Source organism: Brassica napus, chromosome A4 (assembly GCF_020379485.1).
Source record: "Brassica napus cultivar Da-Ae chromosome A4, Da-Ae, whole genome shotgun sequence".
Taxonomy (NCBI): domain Eukaryota; kingdom Viridiplantae; phylum Streptophyta; class Magnoliopsida; order Brassicales; family Brassicaceae; genus Brassica; species Brassica napus.
This window is the reverse complement of record NC_063437.1, coordinates 11582816-11609176: the sequence shown is the minus strand read 5'-3', so window position 1 is coordinate 11609176 and position 26361 is coordinate 11582816. Positions and strand designations below refer to the sequence as shown.

The 26361-nt window shown below is 31.3% G+C and overlaps 1 long non-coding RNA gene across 2 annotated transcripts; it reads left to right on the top strand.

Moving 5' to 3' along the window:
* Positions 1-3686: 3686 nt before the first annotated feature.
* Positions 3687-5264, top strand: LOC125607968. 2 transcript variants are annotated; one of them, XR_007339012.1, is made up of 4 exons: positions 3687-3963; positions 4068-4612; positions 4671-4739; positions 4961-5264. It is a non-coding gene; the product is annotated as an uncharacterized LOC125607968 (long non-coding RNA). The 2 variants fall into 2 exon arrangements; XR_007339011.1 differs by having other exon boundaries at positions 4068-4739.
* Positions 5265-26361: the final 21097 nt, after the last annotated feature.

Below are 26361 nucleotides of genomic sequence, written 5' to 3'. Positions count from 1 at the left end.
AAGGCACGCACGCCATCTATCATTCAACCTATTACTTTTTCCAAAGTAAACACTATAATCCTCGTTTGGTTAGCTCCACAAACTAATCTCTTTGGATCAGTTTATCAAAAAATATGGATACTAATGTCAGAAAAGAATATAAACACTATCAACAATACATATTGGCACAAGAATATTTGGTTCAAGGAATATATTCCACGTAATGCGTTTATATCATGGCTGGCTTTGCGGAGAAGACTGCCAACCAAGGATCGCTTGAGGCGTTGGGGATTAAATGTCTCAGGAACGTGCGCCCTTTGTAATCTGGAAATAGAGACTCACCATCATCTCTTCTTTGAGTGCTCTTTCTCTCGCTTGATATGGGAGCCTTTTGCTGCTGAAGTTTGGATTTCTCCTCCGGCTGATCTACACTCTGTTGCAGCCTAGATCAATCAACCTCGCGTCAACGTAGATGCACATGCTACTCCAGTCATCAAGCTCTACTTTCAGTCATGTCTCCTCACCTTCATCAGTCATCCTTGCCTCTTTCGACCGTATGATGCGTGACCGTCTCCTCTCTTACCCGGTAAGTTCTTCTTTCTCATCTTCTCTACTTCTTTTTATATTTCTTGTATAAGACTTCCTTAAGGCTTTTTTTACCTTGAGTTGTTGTTGGTTGTTTTTGTTTCCTTGCTGTAATAAGTTGTTTAAAAACAACAGTGTAACCTTTTAGAAAATAATAATCTTAACATCTTACCAAAAAAAAAACAACAAATATTGACTTATTTATGTGAATATATATTTTATTTTAAATCATTATAGTGGACGAATAAAACACCATATTTTGTACAACAAATTTTCTTAGATTCACCTCATCATACTCACCATTTTACCATTTTAATCACATAATTTTACATGAGCTTCTTCATCCTTCCCGGTTATTTTCTCTTTATTTATAACTACAATATAATGTTATAAATTATATATATTATAAATTAATAATTTATTTACCCTTAAAGTCTAACTATTAAAATATAACATAATTCAATATAGATATATGATTCTATTAATAAATTAGCAGTTACAAATTTGAAATTTCTAGAAATATCAAAAGTTGTATGTTAGTTAATTATTTTCTAAATGATATTTATTTTTAATTTTTTTTAGATGAGAATATTTTGACTGAGGTGGATAGTCTCAAAAGCCTTGAATTTAGTCCCTTTTATATAGTAGGATAATATTCATTGTACAACCCCAAAAGGGGGAAATCAGAATAGAATTTGTACTCTCTACACACAACATTTATTCTATTTGCATTCCATACCTTATTTTTCCCCAATTTTTTTCTCTCCATCATTACCATTTTCCCCTCATTCTATGGTATCCCACTTTGTTTAGTATATTAAGCTAATTTACTCAAATCAGAATCCTACAGGACAAAATTGGTTATTTCATATATTCGGTTAATTTCATATTTGGTTATTTCAGGAAAGAATGTTTAATACCTATTTCGAAACTTTGATAACTGATTCTGCTGAAGGTGTGGAGTTTGTACTTTACTTAATTAGGTACATCGTTTGGTTTATCCAATTAGAGGCAATATCAGTTAAGATACGTAATTATGTATATTAACCGTTAAATTTTATTTCTTACATAATTGTAAATTAAATCTCACATGGAGGAAACAAGGTACATGCAACATAAATTATCCATCCGGTATTCCGGTTTGTAGCTGCGGTGCCTCCAAATGGTAAGCAGTTAACCTGGATAAAGACCGGGCCTTCACTTGTTCTAAATTTGGGATGCATCAGTGCAGGGAACAAAATCTTGTGATCAATGTGGAGGATTCTTCTTGTGGTGGAGTTGGAGATCATGTTGGCGGGTTTTAAGTTACTACTTGTCTTATAAGTATTTAGGTTTAATAATGTAACTAGACTTTGATCCGCGCGTCTGCGCGAATATATTGTTATTTTTTTAAACTTCAAAATTTTAATATGATTTATAATTATACATATTTTATAGGACAATTCTCATAAATAGACTATTTTAAGTTTTGGCCACAAAAAATAGACCACAAAGAGGAAAGTGATCAAAATGTTTCATTTAATAGGTAAAAAGACTCTAATATCCTACATAAATAAAAATAAAAAAATAAAAAAATAAAAAAAAATAAAAAAAATATTTTTTTTTATAGTTTTAGATTATATGTTTTCAAATTCGAACTTTTCCTATTTTTTTTTTGAAATATTTTTTTTCGATTTTTATTTTAATTTTATTTTCAAATTTTCTTTTTTTAATTCGAAAATACATTTTAAAACTATTTTTAAAATTTTTATTTTTAAATTGTTAATATTTATTTTTTATTTTATAACATTTTAAACCTCAATCTCAAATCCCCACCCGTTAACTCTAAGCTCTAAGTTTGGATATAAATGTATATTTACCTCTTTAATGAAACATTTTAGTCATTTTGATTCTTAGATTCTATATTTGTGACCAAAACTTTTTTAGTGCTATCTTTGGGTATTTCGCTATCTATCTATATCCCCTATATATTAATTGAGAAGCATTTAAAAAATTAGAACCTTAATTTTGTATTAATTAAAAAAAACCCCAAATCCTAGGTGGCACTATAAATGCCTTCTAAATTCCATTTCAAAGAATTCTAGAGCATCTAATATAAAGCATAGTTTAATCTAATGGTGTCACATTATTCCATAATTATATAACACTAGAGAACATTATATTAACCTAAAATATAGGAAGTGTGTATTATTTCCTTAAATAAAAGCTACGGAATTACCTAATATGATTTACATATATATGGCAATTAATTATTATGAATAATAAAGATTTGATAACAATTTTTGCATCCTTCTTCATTTTTGTTTAAATTTATATTATTAAAAAAATTAAACAATCACATTAGACATATAATAAAAAAATTAGATTTTTTCTTATATGTTATATTTTGAATTTTTTAAAATGACTTTAAATTACAAAAATGAAGAGACCTTATATGTTATATTTTTTTAAATGACTTTAAAATGCAAAAATGAGGACATCTTATATGTTATATTTTTCTTATATGTTATATTTTGAATTTTTTAAAACGACTTTAAATTACAAAAATGTAAGTTTTCCTTAAGTATACGACTAAAAACATTAAAATGACATGTATCAATTCGATGGTTGATTTGAAAGCTTTCAAAACCATATGAAATATAAAAGTCAAAATAATTCACTTTTTTCAAGAATGTGTTCGATGGAAAAAATAAGGTTTTTATGTCATAATTTGTTTAATGTCCAATATGATCAACCCATGATGTATTAATTATAGTTTTGTTCCATTATTTTTAATACAAATTGATCCGATCCATCGGAAAGAAATTATATAATAACAACAAAAAATATTTTATATATATAAATAAAATGATCAAATATATAAAAGAAACTATCGATAATATATACAAATAAACTCACCCTGCGCAAAGCGCAGGTCTTATCCTAGTATATACATAAAAGAGGGTTTCCCTCCTTTCTAAGCCCTCCACATAGGAATCCACGTAGAAAACTCACCTCATACAATCGTGACACGTGTCCATCTACGACACTGCGCTGCGTTTCATTAAACTCTACCATAATGTGGGCCAAAAATTAAGATAAAAACAGGCCCATCTCGCCTTTAATCAGGAGCACGTCTTCTACGTGATGAATTCTAGGGTTCGTCTGGTTTTCCAAGGTCTGAATCGTTCTACCAACAATGGCGGCTCTAAGATGGCGTGTGACTCGACGTTTTGAGAGTAATCTTCCCGTTGGAATCTATTAATGTCGTTTCAGTCTTGATGCTTCACCTTCTGAAACGACGATTCACATTCATTCGGCATCATAAAATTTTTTTTAACTCTTTTCCCCACTACATCCACGATCTCAAATTCAATGAATCTTATCCATCTTCAATCGGTGATCCTCAACTATAAAAAGGTTAGTATTCATCCCTTTGAGCTATCATCTTCGCATTTTCTAATATCGTAAATTTTATTCTCAGTATAATGGCTATATCATCTGTATTTCTCTCTGACTTGAAGGCTGTTTGTTGTTCATCTACGGTGGAGGTGGCGCGACCGCGCCGATTCTGGGAAGCAAGAAACGTGGTGGCCAGTTGATGGGTTTAGACTCCTCCTCGACGCTAAGGTTGTTTAGTTCTTTGAACCATAATCATAGTAATTTTAAAACAAATTCCGGCATACAAACTCAAAAAAATCTGCTATTCGCACTATAAATAGTTGGTCCAGTCTTTCGGATATTGTTTCAGTTATGTCTGTTGGTTTTTCTTCTTCCTATTTACATGTGTTTCAGGTGATTATAACACCAGCCACCGTGAATGTCAACCGTCTGACCACTTTCAGAGATCGCCTGAAGGCTGGATCAATTTTCTCTGCCACCGGATTTGATGTCACTCGGTGCAACATAACTTCAGACTCCCATGACTCTCCTCTAGCGATTCGATTCGGTGATTCCACCGCTCTCGATGAGTTAACCAAACTCAAGACCCCAATTCCTGAAGAACGGCTCAGATTCCGTGATCACCGTGAGCTGCTTGGCCTAGCCAACACTAACACTTATCTTCCAGGTAAATCGTCTTACTATCGGTTTCTCCTACTCATTTCTCTAACCAGTGCACTGTTTAGAAATTATATAAGAAGCTGCTGTAAACATATAGAGGGCTCATGCCAAAGAAACTACCTCGCATTTCCACGGTAGGTTCATTTAATCTACATCTAAAGAGTTTGTTTTGTGTGTGTTCTGAAGTGTGTTGTTTCATATTAAGATTATGAGTGACTATATTTTGATTCAGCTGGCTGTGATCATTGAAAGGGAACATATGTTCAAACTTTGATCCAACGAGTGTTGTTTTCATTCAGTTGATCAAATATAAGCTCTCAATGATGTTTTTATTCTTGGGGTGTGATGATAACAGTAAGCAAACCAGATTGAGGAGGTGGTGAAATTGATCAGCAAACCAGATTGAGGAGTTAAAGACGCAATCATACCAAGCCAGTATTAAAAGGTAACGTTCTGGTGAAAACATTAAAAGAGCTTGGGATTTTCTCTCTCGGAGATGCAATTGATTGTTGCTGCACGCTACGCTTTGTAAAAGAAGACATCTTTGTCATGTGATAACTATCTTTGTCAATTCGTTTTGTAATTCTATGCATCGATGGATTGTCTCTTAACTTTTTAATTCACTCTTGTATAATTTTATCAGACCAAGATCTTGCTCACTTTGAACTGGCCAAGCCATTACTGCACTCTTGCGCTTAACTTTGAAACACGCAACAAGAAATACCTCACCTCTATGAAAATAGACTTTAATGTTATCTGAAAATTTTTTAAAGTATAAATGAAACGATTATATGTCAGTGGTGAAACAAAATAAACCAATACATAAATTAACAATCAATATAAGAAAAATGTATAAGTTTTTTTTTATTTTAGATAAACAAAATAAACCAATACATAAAGAAAATAATAAATATAAGAAAAAATGAATAAGTTTGTTTTTATGATATATATAAAATATCTTAGGTTATTCTATATATCTAAGTAAACATATAATATTTTAATTGGTTGCATCATAAATTTCAAATAAATAAATCTTTGAACATAAATACCTAATAAATACACAACTGATATGAGAATAAAGTTTACAACACATTCTGAGTAAGAGACACATTATAATATAACCTAACACAAAACACATAAGAAAAAAAAAACTAGATAACATAAACCAAAACAAATAGATCATCAACTCTACGTCGCCAAAACTAAAATAGACCAATTTTAACAATAATCTACTGTAAAAAATAAATATAGTAAAAACATAAGATCATCCACTAAAGTATATAAAATTAAAAAAAAAATATGTAAAAGTTTGTTTTCTTCTACTAACAAAAATGAAAAAAAGAATCTCACGGTTTTTCTATGGTCATCGAACTCCAGAAAATCACAGGAAATTATGTAATACCACATCCAATTCTCAATATATAATTAAAACATAGATTACTTAATAAAATAAAATCATCTTAAACTTTGTAACAAAAAAAAAAGAAAATCATATTTTGAAAAATAACAAGGAATATTTATTTTAAAAAATCATAACTAATTTTCAAATAACATAGTTTATTTAATTTTCAAATACAATAACATGTACCCAATTTGTATATTTTTAAATAATAAAAATTTAACTAAATATTTACTTTAACTATTTAAATTGTTTGTTAATTTTCATTCCGCCCGTAGGACGGGCCCGGCCCAAGTTTTATATAATAATAACTTACTTTCAGATATAAATTAAGTTAGATCTTCCACTCATTAATAGGAAGATCTCGTTGAACTTTAGCAAGAACTCATTAATGAAAACTGAAACGAATTAATAATTTCGATAAACACTTATTAAACATAATAGTTAAAAATGATTGTATACTCAAAGTTTCATCAGTAAGTATCATTTCTAAGGATATCCCACCAAACTTAGATTGTTGCTTCCACTACTTTGACATGAACTCGCCATTATGTTTTTCAGGGTTTGATATCATTAATGAAGTTCTTAGATTTTGGAGGCATAGTGTAAACAATGAAAAGTAAAGGTTTGAATAATAATGTGGTGTTATAACTACGTGTATATATATAGCGTGTAAGCTTGAGACGTTCTAGCAGTGTTTTGAAACCCGACCCGGACCCGCGGTTGAACCGGTAAACCTGGTGACCCAGAGAAAATCCGGTAATATTTAAAAACTCACAAAAACCCAGAAAAATCCACTAAAACCCGGAATCCGATACTGGTTGAACCACCGGTTAACCCAATAAATAATTTTTACGTCATTTTTTAGTTTTTAGATTATGTTTTATATTCTAAGTTTCCAATTAAGAAGTTAGTTACTGACAAAAAAGTTAGGTTTTCCGTTTTCAGTTTTATATTTGTGATTTTTAGATTTTGATAAAAACTTCACTGTGCCACTTGAAGAAAATGAAGTGAACAACGGTAGAGAGAACCAAATTTAGTTGATGTGATTTGGTGTTAGTTTATTTCTGCTATTGACAATTTATTACAATGATCTTTTACTTTTGGTTTATTTTTAATTTGAAGTTTAAATTCTTATTCACATTAGACATTTAAATATTTATGAATTTTATATCTTGATTTTTAAATAGTCTAAACTATTTTTTTGATATTTTGTATGTCAAATGAAAATAAAAATATAAAAAATTAAAGTTAAGTATTTTCTAAATACTTTTTAAACATAAAATATATACATATCCAAACTATTATTTTATGTTTTAAAAAACATTTAAAAAATATTGAACTTTATTTTTTATATTTATTTTTATAGCTAATATATTATTATATAATAAAATTAATTCATTTATAAACCCGCAGTTGACCCGCGGTTGACCCAGTGACCCATCGACCCGGTAAGTCGTCCGGTTCGATGTCCGGGTCGGGTTTAAAACATTGCGTTCTAGGGTTGTATTTCAAACGGATTAGGATATTCCATAATGTTGTTTAAGAAGTTGTGGAATATTTTCTGTGATTTTGTATCTAAATTCAAAAAATATATTTATTTATTTGTTAAGATTTTGTGTCAAACAAAACTCACGTTTTATATATATTGTTTCGTTAAGATTTTGAAGATATATCATAATATTTAAGTTTTTATCTTTACTAGAATTCTTGGCCGCGCTACGCGCGGATTGTACCTTATAAACTTAATTTTACATCTTTATTATTATTATTTTTGAAACTCATTTTACATCTTTATATATTTGAATATTTTATACCATTTTACTTTTCAAAAAATTAAAATGTCTAAGGTAATGTGTAACATATAGTGATCGATTTGAGTTTTCGTTGTGATTTTTTTGAACTGATAAATTTCACTTTGTTTTTTATTTTACATTTATGTAATTTCTCAGCTGTTATTTTTTTGATCTGGTGTTAATTATAAATATATTGAATATTTTAAAATAGGAGAAATAGTATATAATAGTGTTTGGTAAATGTTTCATCCAAAAAATTGTATATCCATCAAATATAAAATATTTAAATTTTTGTTTTAATCCAAATTTTTAATGCTCTTATACTTTGAAAAATAAACTGTTTTAAATTAATAGTTTGATTTGTTTTTTTTTAATTTATTCATATCACCATACTACTGAAAACAAATATATAAGTTTAGTTTTATTATATATTTTAAGTTATCTTCTTCGCTAAGATTTTACTATTTATTTTATAACATTTTTGGAATAAATTATTTGTATATGTTTATACATTATTTGATTTTTAAAAACTATTTGTTTCATCATTGTTTTGTGCCAATTTGAATAAATGATTCATTAAACTTTTTTAATTATATAAGATTTATGAGGACTATTGATTTTTCTTTAAACTGTAGAGAAATGATTCATGAGGACTATTGATTTTTCTTTAAACTGTAGAGAAAGGATAGAGAAAAGGTATGGGAAGGTGAGGAAAAATATTGGCTGAATAAATGTGGATCATATTTAATCTTTTGAAAATTTGTTGTTTAAAGAAAATAGATTTCGTTGTAATATGATTAGAGAACGGATTTCGACTAAGGTTGGATTTTATTTAAGCTTGTTAAATGTGTAACTTTGATTGGATACAAATATTTTTGCTGATGTGGCATAGCTTAGGAGTCTTTAAATTAGTTTCTTTTATATAGTAGAGATTGGTTTAAAATTTGATATTATCTTGCTGTTTTCACATCCGATATTGTTTTATTTTGAAGCTAACCGTGGTTGATTGTTTATTAGGATCACTGGTTTGATCGAGAGTATAACAAATCTGGTTAACCGATATTAATGGACCAAAAGAAATTAGGTAATCGTCTCCTTCACGTGGTGATAAGCCAGAAGATGAAACTGGGACTGAAATGTTAGTCTGATTATTTAATAAGGTAATCGTCTCCTTCAAGAATCTTGTTGATGATGAAGTTTTGGATTATGGAGTGTAGGTTTATTAGTTTTGTTGATGATGAACTTGTATATAAATGTAAATTGTATAAATGCTTGGGAAGTATGTAGTGTCTCTTAAAAATAGAGTTCAAACATACGATGATAACATGTGTATATGTTGAAGTAATGGTGGAATGGTTGGAGAATTATAAAAGGTTGGTTACGTAGAAATAATATGAAGTCAAATAGTCTAGATTTTAATCGTGGGATGGTTGGAATTATTAATATGTATGTAAATCAATTTAGTTAGAGAACATTACATCTTGGGTTACTTTGTTGTGGGTCTTTAACATGTTTAGGTACTTTCTGCTGGAAGTGTACTTTATGTCTACCTTTTGTATTTTTGTTCCTTAAATACCCCTTTTGAAATGAGAGTTAAAATCTGGTCAAACAAAAAGTAAACACTAATTAGTCTTTTTCTGTTACAATTAATTGGTAAGTTTATTGAGTAGTGGGATTTGTTTGAAACCGTTAAATTAAAGTATGTTAAACTCAATCGTTCGGTATATTAAGCAGGCTAACACAATTGTTTTGTGGTCAGATATATGTGGTCAAGGATGGTAGATGCAAAATATTAACTTTAATTTTATTACCTTGAACCGCCTTAAGTAGGTCATTGAGGTCATTGTTAGGGTTATGGTCTAGGTAGAATGGTTGTGGGAGACAAATGTATGGTTATGGATGAGATTACGATGGATGTGGTCAATGGATAGGTATGGTTATGGATGGGATTACGATGGGATTACGATGGATGGGTTAGGATGGAAGTGGTCTTGGAAGAGGTCAGGATTAAGATGGTTGTGACCATGTCTCAAAAGTAGAGTGGATGTGGAGTAGACGCTTGTTTCTGGGATAGTTGTGGATAGAATGAGGTTAGGTTATAATGGTTGTGGTCATGGCTCAAGTTAGAGTGGATGTGGTCAACCATTTTCTGGGAAACTTGGTCAACCATTTTCTGGGAAACTTATTTGTTTCAAAGAGCCTTGCGACCAACAATTATCTAGTCCAAAATATTCTCTGACAACTAAACAAAAAAAGAAGATCTTGATTAATAAGAAAATTAGGATTTGGAACACATAAGGAGTAAAATTAGAAGGTAGTGAAAAGTGTAGAGAGTTAATACCTTTCAACGACAGATTTATCGAGTTCATAGTTACAAATGTCATAAAGGACCAGATCAGAATTTGCGACAAGATATATGCCATTGCCACAAAAGAAGAAAAAAATATGAACATGCTGAAGTTTAAATGAGAATTAATATAATGAAATCAAAGTTGATTTTTTCGGTTTTGTTGAAGAATCTTGTAAGCATCAACCATGAAAAAAAAATTGAGATGGAGAAGAAAAGAGAGAGAAAAGAATAAAGTGTAAGAGATAATAGATAAGATGAAATAAGAGGTTGAGAATGTAACCAAACCACGTATTCTTAATTTTTTAAGTCATAAGGGCTTTTTAGAGAATTTACAAGCACAAAGTACTTCACATGTTGAAAGTATGTCTATGTGTAAATAGAGAAGTGAAAAGTATGTCTAGATGTAAAATTTTCATTTAGTTAGATTATAATATGTTAGGCTACTAAATAAATGGTCATAGTAAACTTCTTTTAAGTAGATAAAAAGAGTGTCTCTATTTTAATAGAGTAGATAGTCTATTAAACCTGATGTGTATCTTGACGGTTGGTTTTGTGTTTCTGGGAGTCGGAAGGGGTTAACTGGTCTGAAAAGCGGTCAAAAGAATGTTTTCATGTTGTGTTTTATACTATCGATAATCTCCTATATATTAAAAGAGAAACACTTCTAAAACTTACCTTAAAAATTTATTGGCAAGGAATATGATGTGGTGACGTGACTTCACGAAAAATTTTTATTTAGTAAAACGGGCGAACCACTTCGTAGATATCTTTACTTCAGCTTAGATGTCACGCAAAGAACATTTCTCACCAAAATTGTGGATTTAATGCATTAACACTAACATTCCGTTAAAAGAACTTCATACCATCTACACTTTTCTCGACGAAAACTTTTAAGTGATAAACCTTTAACTTCAAGTTCGATTAGTTGATTTATCAATCCTTTCAATATAATCATAGCATCAATTATGATTCCTTATTTCTCTATACGTTTCTGTTAAAAACGCTAACCCATCTGATCTATCGCTATTAAGTCGACAGATCCGTAGAAACGACAAAGTGATGAAACTTTGTGATAGGACGTTGAAAATCGCCTCTCATTGCTGAAAGAGGACGTTGAAAATTTATTTCTAGATAAATGTGTCGTATTCAGTTTTGTTACCGCTCGATGAGGTGATCTCTATTTCGAAGAGACTGAATCACAGTAAATCGTCTCGGCTTAGTGTATTAGTCTTCTCGAGCAAGCAATATAAGCATGCGAGTGTCACCACCTTTGCCGCCATGAGAGCTCTGCATTAGACGACCTTGAAGATAAAATGAAACTTCCAGGAACGAACCACCAACAAGTCTCATGTGCTGGTCGCATCCGGAATAACTTTTACAATTTAAAGGGTCAAATAACCTTCAATTTCTTTTATTAAGCAACTATGTTTTCTGAATTTAAAGAAACTATACTTTTTTTATTTCACACAGTTTGTTTTGCTTATAATATGTTATTTATCCATTTTTACCGATTTTATGTATTAAACTCCTAAGTCCATAACTAGTACAACGTGATAGGCGAAATATAAAAAAATATTTTCCAAACTTCTTCTCAAACTTGCAAACACCATATATTAAATTTTAATATTAGTGAACACATTATAAAAAAATCTCTGGCTTCACCTCCGATAATACTCATACCTTTAGTTATATCTAACTATCGTTTAAAGTATACCTTATGTTATATATAATCATAATATATAACTTCAACATTAATATAGACATCTTATCCCGCGCAAATTTATATTATTATTAATTATGCTTAAATCTATACATATTCATATAGTTATCCACTACTTATAGTATTTTGATACACAAACTTGAAACTGTAGGCGATGTCATGAACAACCAAAAATGACATCTACGTTGGGTTGGTCTTTTTCTAATCTTCTTTTACGTCACACTGTAGAAGAATCAAACTCTATGAATTTGTTGTGTTTATCACTCTTTATCTATCGTCTGTATAATGTTTGTTTGTTCACTCGTGTGTGTTTAGATCGCGACTCTGAATCTCTCTCAAGCAAAGAAGAGCGAATATAATGAATGCAAAAGAAGAAAGACCCACGCAAGCTTTTAGAGTTCCCCTTCTACCTGGATACATCTCTTTCACGATCGGAAGCTTGAACCTGATAATGCATTAGTAGTCGTGTACATAAGCTTTCTCTCTGTACAGAAACAATGGCTTTGGTCCTATTCGTTTGCTCACCCAGGTGATCCATCTGGGTGAAGATGCAAATTGATGTTCATTTTGTGCATTATAATGCTACATCCAGATGGATCACCCATCTGAATTTTTTAAAACTCATCTCAAGTTCTCACCCAAATGAAGGTGAGTTTTGATGGTGCATCTGGATGCAGATGCATCTAGTTCATTCCAAAATGATAAATGACAAAAATGACCTTTTAAAATCAAAATATTATTTTCAAACCGTAAATTCTATTTTTTTGCATATACATTTTTCCGCTATAACCAAAAAATGCATTTTCTCGTAAAAAATGAAAACACACTTTCCCACTAAAACCGTAAAATGCGTTTTTCCGCAAAAAAAAACATAAAACACACATTTTTATAAAAACACATTTTTCGACTAAACCAGTAAAACCGCACTTTTCGACCAAAACCGAAAAAATGCATTTTCCCGCCAAAACCCAAAAAACACATATTCCTGCCAAAACTCCAAAAAGCATTTTCCGGCCAAAACCGCAAAAAATATTTTCCCGCCAAAATCGGAAAAAACGCATTTTCTCGCCAAAATAAAAAACACAATTTTCCCGCCAAAACCGGAAAACAGAATTTTCCCGCCAAAACCGGAAAACATAATTTTCCTGCCAAGACCGGAAAACGGAATTTTCTCGCCAAAACCGAAAAACGCATTTTCCCGCCAAAACTGAAAAACACAATTTTACCGCCAACACCGGAAATGGAAATTTTCCCGCCAAAACCGGAAAACGTATTTTCCCTCTAAAATCGGAAAACGTATTTTCCCGCTAAAACCGAAAAATGCATTTACCCGCCAAAACCAGAAAAATGTATTTTTCCGCCAAAACCAAAAAACTGTATTTTCCCGGAAAAACCGGAAAAAATGGAATTTCCCGCCAAAACCATAAAATCGTATTTTCCCGCCAAAACCGGAAAAACGTATTTTCCCGCCAAAACCGAAAAACTGTATTTTCCCGCCAAAACCAGAAAAATGTATTTTTTTTGCCAAAACCGGAAAAAATGTATTTTTCCGCCAAAACCGCAAAAATGCTTTTCCCGCCAAAATCGTGTAAAAAAACTTTTCCTGCCAAAACATCAAAACACACTTTTTCCGTCCAAACCGCAAAAACGTATTTTTCCGCCAAACCCATAAAACGTATTTTTCCGCCAAAACCATAAAAATGCACTTTTTCGCGAAAAACACATATTTCCTCAAAAATCGCAAAAGTATTTTCGGCCAAAACCGTAAAAATGCTATTTTTTCGCCGAAACATAAAAAAATATATTTTAGTCATTTTATTAACAAGTCTACCTGGATGCAAATGGAAGTTAAAAAATGAAAAGCAAACGAACATAGTTGCATTCAGATGATTCATCTGGATGCATAGACGAAATGAAGAAACGAACAACACTCAGATGAAGCATCTGGGTAAGACATCTAGATGGACCATCTGGATGCATCTTCCAGAATCTGGAATCCAGATGTACAAACGAACAGGGCCTTTCTCTCTCTACAGCTTAGAGAAGACAAAGTTCGTTACAGAGGTTACACTTCGCGGCTATGCGCCCTTCTCCATTATAAAGTTGCATTTTGAGCTTTCTTGGCTTTCTCATTTATTTCATCAACGAGGCCCAATTGCTTCCGTTTCAGGTTTCATGCTTCAGACTGGCCCAGGCCCATCTGATTATACTCAATCCGGAACCGATCACCGCAGCTCACAGTCTCCACGCTGGTGTCGATCAAGGGTATGACTGGGAAATACGCAACTTTTCCGGTTGGTACCGGTTGTTGGTATTTTGCAACAATCATTCAAACCGTTTCAAACCGTTCTAAACCTCATAAATTCAAAACGTGATTCCAGTTAGAGTTTGCGGTTGCAGGAGGATTTTTTTTTTTTTTAAACAATATAAATACAAAAACAAAAAAATTCAATAAATAATTTAAATTGGAATTATAAAAATACTAAAACATATCTATTATATTTTAATCAATATTATAAAATTTTAAAATAAACATATTTTCTATAATTTTTAAAAATTTAAAACTATAACTTTCTAAATATTTTTTATATTTATTATAATATTAAAATTTTTGGTATTTTTATAATTATATAAAATATAAATATTGTTAATTTATTATTTAACTGTTGTTGCATTTAGTAGTTAACCAGTCATAAGTATCCCGCAAACGCACTAATTTCTAATCGCAGAACCATTCGTACAAATCCTTTAAAACCATTAGAAACTGCAGCCATTCACATCCGCAAACTCCGGTAACCGCTACGTTTGAACCAGTTATGCCCTAAATTTTTCTTTTGCCGACTGAAACCCTACTCTGAAAACATCGTGATTCTGTCTCCTTCTCCGACAAATCTCAGTGCATGTCCTCTTTACTTTCCAATACTGGCGCTGATTAACTTTTTCCACTCTTAGAACCAACCTAGTTCATCTACCGAATCTAACTCAGATTCCTTCGTCTGAATCTAACTCAGATTCCTTCGTCTCTCTCACTTTTGATAATTAATATTAAGTGTACTAAAGATTTGGTACCTCCAGGTTCACAAAGGAAAAGATACTAATTTTAAATGTAATTTTAAATATTAATTATATATTTGGGTTGGTAATCTGAACATGTGTAAATTATAAACTTGGATAAAATTTGAATCGCAGCGAATTCACTTTTTCTAGAATATTTTAACTCTATTCCAAACCTCGAGTTAGATGCATCCTTTTGTATGATAAGATAATCAAAATACTATTTTTATTCTGGAATAAAATACAAGAATAACAGATAAAATTTTAGTGTTTATATGTGTTTTTCAAAGATATATGATGATCTTTGAACAATAAATCACTTTTTTTTAACAATTAGTTTATGATTTTTTGTTGTTATTCAAGCTATGATTACCAAAGCCTATGACTTTTTATATAGAGTATTAAAGGTTACAACGGTTAGTATCAACAATTACAATGGTTAGTAAAGAGGTACATCTTTTATCACTAAGAGTTACAATTGTTAAGATCAACAGTTGTAATGGTTAGCCAAAAGTCACAATGGTTAATTATCAATGGCTCTAATCATCAAAAGTTGCAACAGTTTATTACCAAAAGTTGCAATGATTTACCACATATAATTACAAACATAAATAATTGCAATTGTTCATCTAAAAACTTGCACTGCTTAATTTAAATGGTTGCAAGGATTTACTTAAATTTCCAACTATCTTCCGTCATTTAGGTGTTATCGCATATTCAATAAATAATTAACACATATATCGAACTCATAAATAAACTAAAAGTTCTAAGAATTGAATTTTTTTTCTTAGTGTATTACACATTTCAAATGTCTGAAAATCAAAATGTTCTACAAATTAAATCTCTCAATCCATTTTGGGCACATGAAGATAATACACAAATGTGTTTCCACACTACGCTAAGTGTTTATTCGACACTATTATAAGTCATGTGTGCTATCCATTCATGAATCTATAGAAAGTAAAGTCCTAGCTTATTGAAGCGCCATCACTTCGTACTTATATAGGTAAATACTTTCAATCATGCATCTATAAATGCAACTTTTCAAAATATCTATTAAGATTAACTTTTCAACCTATTTTTTTCTTGCATGTCCAAGCACATAACTTGGGATGATATAAACATGTGTTTCAATCTTTAAAGATAGACTTTGCACAATGAATCCTGCCTCTAACATTGTATAAGAACACAATTAAAAATTTCAAATAGACTTCAAACTCATTCTTTTAACAGACTTAGTTACAAAGTCTAGCTAATTATTTCGTTAAATGATCTGCTATATCTCACTCATACAAAAAAAAACTTTATGATAAACATCCAGTGAGTGATCAATTGACATGATCGCTATATCTAACGCCCTCATGTCTTTCATTGAAAAACTTGATGATAATCAGGGGCGGACCCAGTGTCCAAGAGGGTGTGGCATGGGCTCCACCCTAATTTTTTTTGTTTTCATTAGTAATTAGTGCAAGTTTGTTCAAGTACATATATGATAACTTATAATTCACATGCAAAAGCCCAAAGCATAAACAAGTTATGTGACAAAATAAAATGCAACGATCAAAACTCAAAAGGATCAAGCAGTTGGTAAGAATCCGAGGATAATACTGTAATCCAACGATCAAAATATATACTAAGCTATAGTTCACATTCAAGTACATATATGCTAAGCTTTCAGTTATAAGAAAATGGCTATGTGCCCCATACCAAAAGACATCTTGGATCCGCCCCTGATGATAATAGTATGCTTTTGTAAACTCTATTTTTCTGAGGCCAATACCAAAGATCAACATGTCATCAGTATACAAGAAAATGATATTTCATTACAAGACTCGTCAGTTTTACTATATAAACACATATTACACTGGTCAAACTTGAAAGACTTGATAAATCAACCTCATCAAATCTTTGATACCACTGCTTTGGTTCTTGCTTTAGCCCACCCAGTGAATTTATTAACTTATACCTTCCAGTGACATTACACTTGCATCATTTCTGTAACATTACGTTCACATCCTTTCGGTAACTTTATATTTACATATTTTGGGTAATGTTACAACAGCACTGTTTCCATGATGCTATGTTTACACCTCTTCGGTGATGATACATTCTCACACCATCAGTGACAACATTTTACACTACTTCGGTGACGACACATTTGCAACCCTTCGGTAATAAAACATTTGAACCTGTTGGTGAAAATATGTTTGCACCTCTTCATTCACGATATATTCACACGTCTTCGACAAGACACGTTTGCAACCCTTCAGGCACGACTCATTTGCACCCCTTCACATACAAAATGTTCTCACCTCTTCGGCCATGACATGTTCGCACCTCTTTGGCCAAGACATGTTTTGCACCTCTTGGCTGACGATCCATTGGCACCTCTCGAGTGACGATCCATTGACACCTTTTCGGTCATGACATATTCACAATCCTTATGTGATGATCCATCCGCACCATTTTGGTGAAAACTCGTTTGCACCTCTTCAGTGACAATCCATTTGCACCCTTTCGGTGATGACTTGTTCACACCATTTTGATGACGATCTATTCACAGCTCTGAACTTTTTTTGTTTGATTACTCATATGAAGTGTTTTTTATTTTGATGTGGTTTGTGTTTATGTGTCTGGAGGGGCATATATCAAACTTTGCTCAAAGCAATAAGCCATCATTCTTTTCATGCTCAAATGATTTTTGGCCTACAATTCATATTGATTTTCTTTTTGTCTATGGATAAAATGGAAAGTTTATATTAATGGGGGATCTTTCCTTATTTAAAAATATGGAATGATTTAATTTAGATTTATACTCTAAATATTTATAAAAAGACATAAATCGTAAAAGAGGTTGGTCGACTATTATTCCCTTTTGAGTATAGAAGCATGCAATTAAAATTTGGTTTCTTATACCAATAAGTTGTAATTTTACTCTCTCTCCATTATATATTAAAAGAGAAACATTATAACATATTAGCTATGATACGTGTCATCATTAGAATGATTCTCAAACTTCCTAGAAAAATATGTTTGTCCATTAAATATATCTTATAGTTTTTTATTAAACTAATCATAAACTTAATTTTTTTTGTCATCAATATATACAGACGCATACTGACTCTGTGAACCAAGCTGGTAACTCTATATCCATGTGAACGACGAAAAACAGTTGTTTTCTAACACTGCGTGCTAGACTACCCTTGAATTCTCCGTCCGACGTACATGAATAATCTCTCAGTGATACCACTCAAATTACCTAGGAGTGATTTGTATTCTCTCAAATAGAAGGTCGAGTTGTAGTACTTAAGGATCGAATTCACAAGGAGCTAGAGAACCTAATAAATCTATATGATTTGTTAAGCAAGATGGTTTTTAGAGATTTAAATGTAAATTACAGTTTTATATTGAACAAGTGTTTGTTCAATTGATTGGTTGAGGTTTTGGTGCTTAAAAAAGAAATAGCTAGACTTAGGATTTTTATTCAAGAAACTTAGGATTTTAATCCTACAGATGCCTATTGAGTTGTCTATCAGCTTAATGTAAAGCTCAACTACTTAGTCAACAAGTCTATCTGCTTTCGCATGTTTAGACATGTCTATTAACTAGATCTAATGATCTCAACTATCGTATGTCGACCAATAGAAAGTGTCTGATCGATGATCCTATAGGGATATCGATCGATTCACCTTTCGCTCCGTCGATCGATTATTCAATAATGATATCGATCATTCAATAATGATATCGATCGACGCTTTTCTAGTTAAGCTTTATGCGCATGTTGAATAATAGCTTACTATGCTCACTAGATCAGCTCTCGCCTTATTCATAGAAAGAAACTTAGCTCAGATAGAATGTTTTCAGGATGAGAATGAAGCTCTCGCTTTTATCTAACAATCCTAGGAAAAGTTCTAGGTAGCTAATCTAGAGACATGCATTAATGAACAATCCTAATGACAATTACCACAACTCAAAAATCTATAGTTGGGGCTAATCTCCCCTAACCTATTTTACCCTAAAATCTAACAATGGAACTACTCAGACATGACTAAGCAATTCATAACAATAGTTAAGTAAGAAAACTTTATTAGAATAGTAAATAGATATTAATAAAGTTCCAGTCACAAATTATAACTTTGGTTCTTCTCTCCAGTCTATCAAAATCCTAAAAAACTTTGCTGTGAAAATAATAAAACAAGAAAGCACACTTTGCCTCTAACATGGTGGCAAAGCTTATATAATTAGGTTAAAACCCGTCAGAGGTAATCTTGTAAATTGGTGAAGACTTGGACTTCAAGTCGGCTGTGACCAATATATGAACATCAATCGATTATTCCTCTCCAATATCGACCGATGGTCGAGCTCGATGGTCATCTCGGATGCTTGCTCCAAATGTCTCCAGAATGCTCCAAAATCATCACTTATCTCCAAATCACTTCTGATCTTATAAATATAATAAATAGACTCTATAATATAATAGTTATTAGTAAAAACACCTATAAACTATGGATGAAAATGAGGCAAATCCACAGTCTATCACTGAGTGTAGAAAACTTGCTTTCAAAATCTTAATGTCTTCAAGGTACATTTCAACCGATGACCATTCTTCTGGTTCTGAAACCATCTTCACGAATTGAAAACAATTCGTTGCAAACATGGCCTGAAATTGACGCAAATTTCTCATACACTGCATTGCCCATATTAGTGCCTCCACCTTTGCATGAAGAGGTGAGAGAGTTGCCCTAACATTTTTTGCCCCCATCAATCCATAAAAACCCTCGAAGATGATATACCAACCTCGTCGTGAGTAAGGCTTATTGTCTTTGGACGATCCATCTGTAAAGCACCACCGGCCTGGGATGGATTGTAGATTCCTAACCTCTACCGGTTGTTTTGCCTGATTTATATTCAGCATTTGTGCTTCAGCCCAAAGTATTGACTTTGTTTCTGCTAATTTGAGTGTTTCTCTGGGATCAATGTCAATATTACTAAACACTTTGGTGTTCCTCCCTTTCCAAATGTACCATAATATCCATGCAAATTGATGATCGTCCATGTTTAGGAGAACTCTCCAAAAAAGATGATCCGTGTTTGTGAAGAGAAAACTGGTGGAAAAATTAATTCGGTTTGATGGTATTTTTGAGAGCGCCCAAACTTGAAGCGCTGGAGGACATTCAAAAATGAAAAAACACATGATTTATTGACTCCTATGAATCTCTGCATCTATCACAATATATGTTCCCTTGTATCCCTCGCGCTTTCAGGTTTTTCTAAACAACTATGCACCCTGAAACTATCTGCCATAAGAAATGTATATCCACACCTTCCAGCTAAATGCTTTCAGTATATCCACATTGGGTCCGAAAATTTCTAGTGGTTTTTCCTTATTTGGGTAGATCCATTCTAATTGGTATCCCGACTTGACCGTGTACTCCACATTATTGGTAAAATGTTATCCATTCCTGTTCACCAACTGAGTCTTATTCAATCGTATGCTTTCGATAATGTTTACGTCTTTGGGGTCCACCAAAGCCCGAATAGTCTGCAAGTTCCAAGTTCGCGAGACTGAGTTCATGAAAAAAATCTGCTGTAAGGTTCGGATAAGTGTATTGTTGGTTTTTATTTCTATGTTTATATCATTTAAATTTAGCTAAATCCATACAAAATATATAAAAGTTATTGACTTTGATATGTTTACGGCAATTTAGTTATATACGTCATAGTTAATTTTTTTTAATTATTTAAGTTAATTATTTCAATTATTTAATATATATATTAGTTTTATAATATGTAAAAACATAAAATAAATAATAATTCGTAAAATAATTCTTATAATTTTTATATACAATAATTATGCGCAAGACGCAGATCTTAAACTAGTTAGTTAATAAAAATTATCTTTGAGTTATTCTTTTGGTTTTATTGTTTTACTTCATGTTTACCTATTATCATGAAGAATCATATTTTTTTATTCTAAGACATTATTATATACATTTAGCAAAATCACCACTTTCTTTTTTTTTTTCCCAAGTCACGGTCAGTTTTGGGAAAAACGGCCAATTCCTACATCAACACTACTATGCGATCCTGATCCGGACATATACTAATCATCTGTGTTAAAACATACATTAATTCAAAACTTATTTAAATTACATGCATCAACTCATAAAAATCAGTTTGTTTCATACATTGACTAACGTTGACGTCGCTTCATCTATACAATACTAAAAGTTGAATAAGATCAACATCTAGACTATCCACGTAGGCAAATTAAATCGACCTATCAGAGTATTGAATTAGGCCACGTCACCCAAATCAACCTAAACGACATATTTGCTTTATCTTCTGCAAAATCACCTAAGCTTCACCACCGTTACTTGCCTCCTCTTCTAGACCAGTTTCCTCCTTCCGATCATTCTCTCTACCCTCCCCCCTCAGCCTCAGCTTCCCACTGTAAGTTATGATCAAATCCTTTCTGATTACTCCGTCATGATTCCCGATTTCGATTAGGTTTAGGTTTGGAGACTTCGAATTGGATTGGATTTCTCTATGAGAGTTTAATGATTTTCAGCTTCTTTCGATTTGAATAGTATGTTCTTCCTGCTGGTGTGGCGTTCCATTCGTCTGGGTTTGTTTCCAGCGACCCTGTGAGTTTCCCACGGAGCTACCCATTGTCTTGACGGGTAGGTGATTATTGCATTCTTTAATGGAGAAGTCGTTATGCATGTTCAATTTAAGTTGTTTGATTTAAGTTTGTTTGATTTGTATACACTTGCTTTATCTGTTTGTGGTTATCTTCAATCCACAGAGGGTGATGGAGTGAAAATATTTGTCAGATTGCGTTTCGGGACCGAGTCTGCGAGGATGTTACTGAAGCTTATCGTTTACCACCCAATACATACGCAGACAAGTGTATCTGTGTCGTCTCTCACGCCCCCAATTTCCGAGCTCCTCGGGATTCTCTCGAGGAGATTTTTGTTCTTTACTTCTCCTCAGAAGGAAGCTGGTAAAAACATTCAGTGCTTAAAAATATGAAAGCAAACCCCCATTCTTCTGTTTTGAAATTGATGTTAGTCGCCTCTTCAATTTTTTTAGTAAGCCATTGTGGGATATTATCGCTATGTTTTCAGTCTCTATTTTTCCTCTGTATTTGGTATGATGCCAAAGGAATCTTCAGTGACACTCTTGATCATATTTGTTTTGCTTATTGTTGCAAGTTGGATTGTAACTTATAGATTGCTAAGCTGGTGAATGAGGGGGAGGTAACTAAGGCTGAGACAATATTGGTGAAATCTTCGATTACATCAAGAAAGGATCCGCCAAGGTAGAACTTGAGCTGTAGATATGCCACTCAAATCAACATGCTTAACTACGTGTATCACCTGGTCGTTGACGAACGCAGGAGTTGTTATTTTTGTCTATAACTGTTACCAAAGTTGTCTCTTTCTACCCACCTCTGACAGTCCCACAGGTGAAACCACATTTGCTGCAAATGCTGAATTGCCCCTGTCTCTGCAAATGTTTTGTCTGCATCTTTCAAAGGATGTGGAGACCTTGCTGATGAGGGAATGGTGGCTCAAATAACAGTGGCGAAACACAGGAAGCCAAATGTGCTACCCATGTCAAATAGGTCTTTCCAGTTCTTAAGTTTTGTTCTGTTATTGCTCTGTAAGAGGTCCTTTCATATCTTAATTATTTCGACATTGCTCAAGTTAGACTTTGGTCTTTTTATTGCTTTGCCTGATTGTGTGGTTTTAATTGTTTACTCATTGTTAGCACGCACCCTTTGATCTAACAAAGAAGAAGATGATGAATGTCATTCTGGATCCTATCGAGGACTCAACAGAGTCACAAGCGGAGAAAACTTATTCATTGCTTGGTCTGTGCTGTGAAACTTTGGCTGTTTCTTTTCAATGGTGTACATACATTATTTTGTCTTTACTTATTTTCACTGCAGCTTTTGATGGCCTTCAGAGTTCATTTGCTGGACAGAAATCAGTGAGTCTTCTAACGTCTTGCTTCTTCTAAACTTTGTTTTTTTTTTTGAAACTGCTGTTCTTATGATTATGTGTCTCACATTTTTTTTTCAGTCGGTGGGTTTAATCAACTTGACATATATTGGTGATGAATCATGGCCTCATTTGCAACAATATTAGAACATCATTAGAAAATGTGAAAATGGAGTTTGCTTTCAACATTTGTAACAGTTCTATTTTGATTTTTCAACAAGCTATTAAGATTATACATCTTAAAGCATAACTTAAGAATAATCATTAGATCTAACATTTTTTAAATCATATAAAAATGACAAGTTTTTAATTATAAACTTCTAAAAAGAATACTTTCACTGGTAAAAGCATAAACAGTTACTCATTTATTTAATGATGCAAATAAAGAAAGCAAGAAAAATACATATTTTAAATTTTCAAAAGATTTGAGTTTATGCTTGAGAAACAACCTTTTGGTGTATATCATATTTTCCAATTAACAATTATAGTATATATGCAAACTTTACCCAACTATAGGATCTATCGTCTTTTCAATGTAATCATTTGTTTATGTTTTAATTTGAAAGCTTTTACTCAAAAAAATGATAGTATCTATATTTTGGTTTTAAGTAGAGAGGAAATGGGTATAATATCCAAAAACATAGTTGTGTAAAAATTAAAAGGAAAAACATGGAGAAAGCTTCAAAATGTTTCTGAATATAAAAGAATAGTTGAATCATAACTAAGTTTAGGTAAATTTTTATTTATATTCCTTAGTACTTACTATCCCAAATTTACTTCTTATATTAACAATCAATCTTGAATTTCAATATTTAACTTCATCATATAATTTACAATACTTTTGCGACCATATTCGTATTTGGTAATACAAATACTCACTTCATTTTTGGAGTGTAAGATTTTCTATCTGATGATATTAGTAGTTTGATCCAAAAGAAAAAAAAACGGTCAATCTGTATATTGTAATTGGAGAAAGAAAACACACAAAAATCAACCGAAGATTTTTAAGTTTTATGAAACAAAAATTGGAAATAGCAATTCTCTGCAATTAAAGAATAAGACAATAAAATTGTAAAAATACAAAATAAAACAAAAAATATACACAGAAAGAAAGATTTGGTAAAATAAAATCATAATATAATTTTCATAATTGATAGTGTCCAGTTAAACTAAAAAGTCTAAATTTACAAGGGAAATTACCACAAATAGCACATTCATAGTATCACTTTTCATGTTTACACTAACCACTTTTACCATTATTTTTAATGAAAGGTAAAAGACAATTATACGCTTAGGGTTAACTAATCTAGACTTAGGGTTTAGAGTTGAGGGGTTGGGGTAAGGTTTTTGGAATGTGAAATTTAGGATTCTAGACTTAGGGTTTATTTTTATGATAAATAAATATATTACTGAAAAAATATATAAAAAAATTTAAAAAATAGTTTCAAACATAATTTTCGTTTTTCAAAAAGAAATTTGAAAAAAAAAAATAAATAAAAAATTTGAAAAAAAATTTATAAAAAAGTTCGAATTTGAAAAAGTATAATTCGAAAACATAAAAAAAATTTACTTTTTTTAATTTTTTTAATTTTTAATTTTTTTAATTTTAATTTTAAATTTTTTTTTAATTTTTAATTTTTTTTATTATTTTTTTATTTAAATAATGATTTATTATATATATAAATAACAAGGGCATAAGAGTCTTTTGCCACTTAATGAAGAAGGTATTTTTGAAAATGTCTTCTTAGTAGTGGTAAAATTGAAAAGTGGTACCATAAAAGTGGTAAACATGTAATTTCCCCAATTTACAACATACACAGTTTTATTTACATCTTTAAATCCATTATGTAATTAAAATGATTCTAAAAAAAGTCCGAGCATGAAGAGTTAAAAAATATACGATAAAGTATAATACATAATGTTAAAAATACATTATCAGTGATCACTAAAAAATCATGTTAGTAGTAATAAAAATGAAACGACAACACATTTATTAAAACCATAGAACGGCACGCAACAAGGTGTTATTAAATATACAAACTACAAATTAAATATGATCAACGCAAACACAAATAAAAATGAGACATCATATTTGGATATATTTAAATAAATAGTTTTAAATATATTATATTCTTGATAATATTAAAATTACTTAAAAAAACTAAATTATTAGAAAGTTAATATACAAATAACACTAAAGCAATGTTTTGTACCGTCAAAATAATAAATGAATAAAAAATATATTATGTTAATAAAATAGATTTTAGATTTTAAAGACTTCTAATTCATGTAATATTACAAAATTCAAAATTTGTTTATTATAATTAATATTTTACCATTTGATATATTAAAATAATATTCTAGATCAATATTTAATTGTCAGTTTTCAACTATTACACGTAAAAAATTATTATTAAGTACGTTTTTTTTTAAAATGAGTTTTTATATTTTAAGTAGGTTATTGGAGTACTTTTTCTTTTCGTGAATTTATTCGAGATGAGATTCCGATCTTTTAAACTAAGATAATTTATGTTCTATACATTATTATTATTTTTTTACGTAACTCTAAAATCTCGGACTTGATTCTTCATATTTTATTAGTTAATTTTGTTACATATAATAGAAATACTTACTTCAAACTAAAAATATAAAAAAAATCAAAATTTAAAATTAGTTATATATAATTTAATATACAAAAATTCATATCCAAATAAAAATGATAGATGTAACAAATTTAAGTATATTATCCGCGCGTAGCGCGGAAAAAAGATCTAGTTAAGTATAAAAATTAAAAAGAAAAAAGAAATAAATGTCGATTAATGGAATCGAAACGTGGTGGGGAATGGAACAAATTTATTTCACTACAACATCTTGTCGTAAATAATCGGCACTACAGAAATATATTGCCTAACGGTTTATTAAATACATGAGTCTCCATCTTCCTGGTCATATTCTCGATGTAAGATGACGAAATTCTCAGCCATACGAGTCGAGGCGGTTTGATGGGTCAAATGGCTTTTAAGATAATCTGATGAAGACGACGAGGGTGTAGGGAGAGCCTAGATGTCATGGTGACTTGTGATTCATCCATTGGAAGAACACTGATCTGTATAGCAGTGTGGCGTCTGATACAAAATATAATATCGTAGTGAGTTTTGCTTAACAAAATTTGATATAGCACAGTGGCGCCTGGAACAAATCCAATCCTTAGCCTACCCGGTTTCGACTCTAGTAATCAACATAACCTTTTCCTTTTCAAAATTTTTATATAAACGACGCCATTTAGTACTTTAACCTGATCCATATAACACGTCAATGCCACGTCGCCACTATTAAACGATCATTTGACAGATTTCGAGTCAAAATTAGTCAATGTATGAAAAAACGGATTTTTATCAGTTGATGTAAACATAGGAATTGACCGTTTT